Source organism: Pimephales promelas, chromosome 16 (genome assembly GCF_988280905.1).
Source record: "Pimephales promelas chromosome 16, fPimPro1.hap1.1, whole genome shotgun sequence".
Classification (NCBI taxonomy): Eukaryota; Metazoa; Chordata; class Actinopteri; order Cypriniformes; family Leuciscidae; genus Pimephales; species Pimephales promelas.
The window spans coordinates 547,501-552,500 of NC_142784.1; the positions used below are offsets into that span (position 1 = coordinate 547,501).

A 5,000-nucleotide genomic window follows, 5' to 3' on the forward strand; every position below is an offset into this window, starting at 1 on the left:
CCAATCAAATTGCTGAGCTTGTTGTAGGGTCTAGCAACAAGGATTCCTGAATTGTATTAAAGACTTGTGCTCAAAGAAGAGAATGATTGACCCCGACGTGATTTGAACACGCAGCCTTCTGATCTGGAGTCAGACGCGCTACCGTTGCGCCACGAGGCCCCGCAAATCAGGTAAATTGCTGAGATTGTTGTAGGGTCTAGCAACAAGGATTCCTGAATTGTATTAAAGACTTGTGCTCAAACAAGAGAATGATTGACCCCGACGTGATTTGAACACGCAGGCTTCTGATCTGGAGTCAGACGTGCTACCGTTGCGGCACGAGGCCCCGCAAATCAGTCAAATTGCTGAGCTTGTTGTAGGGTCTAGCAACAAGGATTCCTGAATTGTATTAAAGACTTGTGCTCAAAGAAGAGAATGATTGACCCCGACGTGATTTGAACACGCAACCTTCTGATCTGGAGTCAGACGCGCTACCGTTGCGCCACGAGGCCCCGCAAATCAGTCAAATTGCTGAGCTAGTTGTAGGGTCTAGCAACAAGGATTCCTGAATTGTATTAAAGAAGAGAATGATTGACCCCGACGTGATTTGAACACGCAGCCTTCTGATCTGGAGTCAGACGCGCTACTGTTGCGCCACAAGGCCCTGAAAACCAATCAAATTGCTGAGCTTGTTGTAGGGTCTAGCAACAAGGATTCCTGAATTGTATTAAAGACTTGTGCTCAAAGAAGAGAATGATTGACCCCGACGTGATTTGAACACGCAACTTTCTGCTCTGGAGTCAGACGCTCTACCGTTGCGCCACGAGGCCCTAGAGGCTCTGAATCCGTTGCGCCACGAGGCCCTGAAAATCAATCAAATTGCTGAGCTAGTTGTAGGGTCTAGCAACAAGGATTCCTGAATTGTATTAAATAAGAGAATGATTGACCCCGACGTGATTTGAACGCGCAACCTTCTGATCTGGAGTCAGACGCGCTACCGTTGCGCCACGAGGCCCTGAAAACCAATCAAATTGCTGAGCTAGTTGTAGGGTCTAGCAACAAGGATTCCTGAATTGTATTAAAGACTTGTGCTCAAAGAAGAGAATGATTGACCCCGACGTGATTTGAACACGCAGCCTTCTGATCTGGAGTCAGACGCGCTACCGTTGCGCCACGAGGCCCTGAAAACCAATCAAATTGCTGAGCTAGTTGTAGGGTCTAGCAACAAGGATTCCTGAATTGTATTAAAGAAGAGAATGATTGACCCCGACGTGATTTTGAACACGCAGCCTTCTGATCTGGAATCAGACGCGCTACCGTTGCGCCACGAGGCCCCGCAAATCAGTCAAATTGCTGAGCTAGTTATAGGGTCTAGCAACAAGGATTCCTGAATTGTATTAAAGAAGAGAATGATTGACCCCGACGTGATTTTGAACACGCAGCCTTCTGATCTGGAATCAGACGCGCTACCGTTGCGCCACGAGGCCCCGCAAATCAGTCAAATTGCTGAGCTAGTTGTAGGGTCTAGGAACAAGGATTCCTGAATTGTATTAAAGAAGAGAATGATTGACCCGATGTGATTTGAACACGCAACTTTCTGATCTGGAGTCAGACGCGCTACCGTTGCGCCACGAGGCCCTAGAGGCTCTGAATCCGTTGCGCCACGAGGCCCTGAAAATCAATCAAATTGCTGAGCTAGTTGTAGGGTCTAGCAACAAGGATTCCTGAATTGTATTAAATAAGAGAATGATTGACCCCGACGTGATTTTGAACACGCAGCCTTCTGATCTGGAATCAGACGCACTACCGTTGCGCCACGAGGCCCCGCAAATCAGTCAAATTGCTGAGCTAGTTGTAGGGTCTAGCAACAAGGATTCCTGAATTGTATTAAATAAGAGAATGATTGACCCCGACGTGATTTTGAACACGCAGCCTTCTGATCTGGAGTCAGACGCGCTACCGTTGCGCCACGAGGCCCCGCAAATCAGTCAAATTGCTGAGCTAGTTGTAGGGTCTAGCAACAAGGATTCCTGAATTGTATTAAAGACTTGTGCTCAAAGAAGAGAATGATTGACCCCGACGTGATTTGAACACGCAACCTTCAGATCTGGAGTCAGACGCGCTACCGTTGCGCCACGAGGCCCCGCAAATCAGTCAAATTGCTGAGCTAGTTGTAGGGTCTAGCAACAAGGATTCCTGAATTGTATTAAAGACTTGTGCTCAAAGAAGAGAATGATTGATCCCGACGTGATTTGAACACGCAGCCTTCTGATCTGAAGTCAGACGCGCTACCGTTGCGCCACGAGGCCCTGAAAACCAATCAAATTGCTGAGCTTGTTGTAGGGTCTAGCAACAAGGATTCCTGAATTGTATTAAAGACTTGTGCTCAAAGAAGAGAATGATTGACCCCGACGTGATTTGAACACGCAGCCTTCTGATCTGGAGTCAGACGCGCTACCGTTGCGCCACGAGGCCCTAGAGGCTCTGAATCCATTGCGCCACGAGGCCCCGCAAATCAGTCAAATTGCTGAGCTTGTTGTAGGGTCTAGCAACAAGGATTCCTGAATTGTATTAAAGACTTGTGCTCAAAGAAGAGAATGATTAATCCCGACGTGATTTGAACACGCAGCCTTCTGATCTGAAGTCAGACGCGCTACCGTTGCGCCACGAGGCCCTGAAAACCAATCAAATTGCTGAGCTTGTTGTAGGGTCTAGCAACAAGGATTCCTGAATTGTATTAAAGACTTGTGCTCAAAGAAGAGAATGATTGACCCCGACGTGATTTGAACACGCAGCCTTCTGATCTGGAGTCAGACGCGCTACCGTTGCGCCACGAGGCCCTAGAGGCTCTGAATCCATTGCGCCACGAGGCCCTGAAAATCAATCAAATTGCTGAGCTAGTTGTAGGGTCTAGCAACAAGGATTCCTGAATTGTATTAAAGACTTGTGCTCAAAGAAGAGAATGATTGACCCCGACGTGATTTGAACACGCAGCCTTCTGATCTGGAGTCAGACGCGCTACCGTTGCGCCACGAGGCCCTAGAGGCTCTGAATCCATTGCGCCACGAGGCCCTGAAAATCAATCAAATTGCTGAGCTAGTTGTAGGGTCTAGCAACAAGGATTCCTGAATTGTATTAAAGACTTGTGCTCAAAGAAGAGAATGATTGACCCCGACGTGATTTGAACACGCAGCCTTCTGATCTGGAGTCAGACGCGCTACCGTTGCGCCACGAGGCCCCGCAAATCAGGTAAATTGCTGAGATTGTTGTAGGGTCTAGCAACAAGGATTCCTGAATTGTATTAAAGACTTGTGCTCAAACAAGAGAATGATTGACCCCGACGTGATTTGAACACGCAGGCTTCTGATCTGGAGTCAGACGTGCTACCGTTGCGGCACGAGGCCCCGCAAATCAGTCAAATTGCTGAGCTTGTTGTAGGGTCTAGCAACAAGGATTCCTGAATTGTATTAAAGACTTGTGCTCAAAGAAGAGAATGATTGACCCCGACGTGATTTGAACACGCAACCTTCTGATCTGGAGTCAGACGCGCTACCGTTGCGCCACGAGGCCCCGCAAATCAGTCAAATTGCTGAGCTAGTTGTAGGGTCTAGCAACAAGGATTCCTGAATTGTATTAAAGAAGAGAATGATTGACCCCGACGTGATTTGAACACGCAGCCTTCTGATCTGGAGTCAGACGCGCTACTGTTGCGCCACAAGGCCCTGAAAACCAATCAAATTGCTGAGCTTGTTGTAGGGTCTAGCAACAAGGATTCCTGAATTGTATTAAAGACTTGTGCTCAAAGAAGAGAATGATTGACCCCGACGTGATTTGAACACGCAACTTTCTGCTCTGGAGTCAGACGCTCTACCGTTGCGCCACGAGGCCCTAGAGGCTCTGAATCCGTTGCGCCACGAGGCCCTGAAAATCAATCAAATTGCTGAGCTAGTTGTAGGGTCTAGCAACAAGGATTCCTGAATTGTATTAAATAAGAGAATGATTGACCCCGACGTGATTTGAACGCGCAACCTTCTGATCTGGAGTCAGACGCGCTACCGTTGCGCCACGAGGCCCTGAAAACCAATCAAATTGCTGAGCTAGTTGTAGGGTCTAGCAACAAGGATTCCTGAATTGTATTAAAGACTTGTGCTCAAAGAAGAGAATGATTGACCCCGACGTGATTTGAACACGCAGCCTTCTGATCTGGAGTCAGACGCGCTACCGTTGCGCCACGAGGCCCTGAAAACCAATCAAATTGCTGAGCTAGTTGTAGGGTCTAGCAACAAGGATTCCTGAATTGTATTAAAGAAGAGAATGATTGACCCCGACGTGATTTTGAACACGCAGCCTTCTGATCTGGAATCAGACGCGCTACCGTTGCGCCACGAGGCCCCGCAAATCAGTCAAATTGCTGAGCTAGTTATAGGGTCTAGCAACAAGGATTCCTGAATTGTATTAAAGAAGAGAATGATTGACCCCGACGTGATTTTGAACACGCAGCCTTCTGATCTGGAATCAGACGCGCTACCGTTGCGCCACGAGGCCCCGCAAATCAGTCAAATTGCTGAGCTAGTTGTAGGGTCTAGGAACAAGGATTCCTGAATTGTATTAAAGAAGAGAATGATTGACCCGATGTGATTTGAACACGCAACTTTCTGATCTGGAGTCAGACGCGCTACCGTTGCGCCACGAGGCCCTAGAGGCTCTGAATCCGTTGCGCCACGAGGCCCTGAAAATCAATCAAATTGCTGAGCTAGTTGTAGGGTCTAGCAACAAGGATTCCTGAATTGTATTAAATAAGAGAATGATTGACCCCGACGTGATTTTGAACACGCAGCCTTCTGATCTGGAATCAGACGCACTACCGTTGCGCCACGAGGCCCCGCAAATCAGTCAAATTGCTGAGCTAGTTGTAGGGTCTAGCAACAAGGATTCCTGAATTGTATTAAATAAGAGAATGATTGACCCCGACGTGATTTTGAACACGCAGCCTTCTGATCTGGAGTCAGACGCGCTACCGT

At 47.9% G+C, this 5,000-nt stretch overlaps 10 non-coding genes across 10 annotated transcripts; all 10 read right to left on the bottom strand.

Moving 5' to 3' along the window:
- Positions 1-87: 87 nt before the first annotated feature.
- Positions 88-159, bottom strand: trnaw-cca (transfer RNA tryptophan (anticodon CCA)). The gene has a single exon. It is a non-coding gene; the product is annotated as a tRNA-Trp (tRNA).
- Positions 160-419: 260 nt separating this feature from the next.
- Positions 420-491, bottom strand: trnaw-cca (transfer RNA tryptophan (anticodon CCA)). The gene has a single exon. It is a non-coding gene; the product is annotated as a tRNA-Trp (tRNA).
- A 597-nt stretch (positions 492-1,088) lies between these two features.
- Positions 1,089-1,160, bottom strand: trnaw-cca (transfer RNA tryptophan (anticodon CCA)). Its single transcript has one exon. It is a non-coding gene; the product is annotated as a tRNA-Trp (tRNA).
- Positions 1,161-2,050: 890 nt separating this feature from the next.
- trnaw-cca (transfer RNA tryptophan (anticodon CCA)) lies at positions 2,051-2,122 on the bottom strand. The gene has a single exon. It is a non-coding gene; the product is annotated as a tRNA-Trp (tRNA).
- Positions 2,123-2,382: 260 nt separating this feature from the next.
- trnaw-cca (transfer RNA tryptophan (anticodon CCA)) lies at positions 2,383-2,454 on the bottom strand. The gene has a single exon. It is a non-coding gene; the product is annotated as a tRNA-Trp (tRNA).
- A 293-nt stretch (positions 2,455-2,747) lies between these two features.
- On the bottom strand, positions 2,748-2,819 carry trnaw-cca (transfer RNA tryptophan (anticodon CCA)). Its single transcript has one exon. It is a non-coding gene; the product is annotated as a tRNA-Trp (tRNA).
- Positions 2,820-2,946: 127 nt separating this feature from the next.
- Positions 2,947-3,018, bottom strand: trnaw-cca (transfer RNA tryptophan (anticodon CCA)). The gene has a single exon. It is a non-coding gene; the product is annotated as a tRNA-Trp (tRNA).
- A 127-nt stretch (positions 3,019-3,145) lies between these two features.
- On the bottom strand, positions 3,146-3,217 carry trnaw-cca (transfer RNA tryptophan (anticodon CCA)). Its single transcript has one exon. It is a non-coding gene; the product is annotated as a tRNA-Trp (tRNA).
- A 260-nt stretch (positions 3,218-3,477) lies between these two features.
- Positions 3,478-3,549, bottom strand: trnaw-cca (transfer RNA tryptophan (anticodon CCA)). The gene has a single exon. It is a non-coding gene; the product is annotated as a tRNA-Trp (tRNA).
- Positions 3,550-4,146: 597 nt separating this feature from the next.
- Positions 4,147-4,218, bottom strand: trnaw-cca (transfer RNA tryptophan (anticodon CCA)). The gene has a single exon. It is a non-coding gene; the product is annotated as a tRNA-Trp (tRNA).
- Positions 4,219-5,000: the final 782 nt, after the last annotated feature.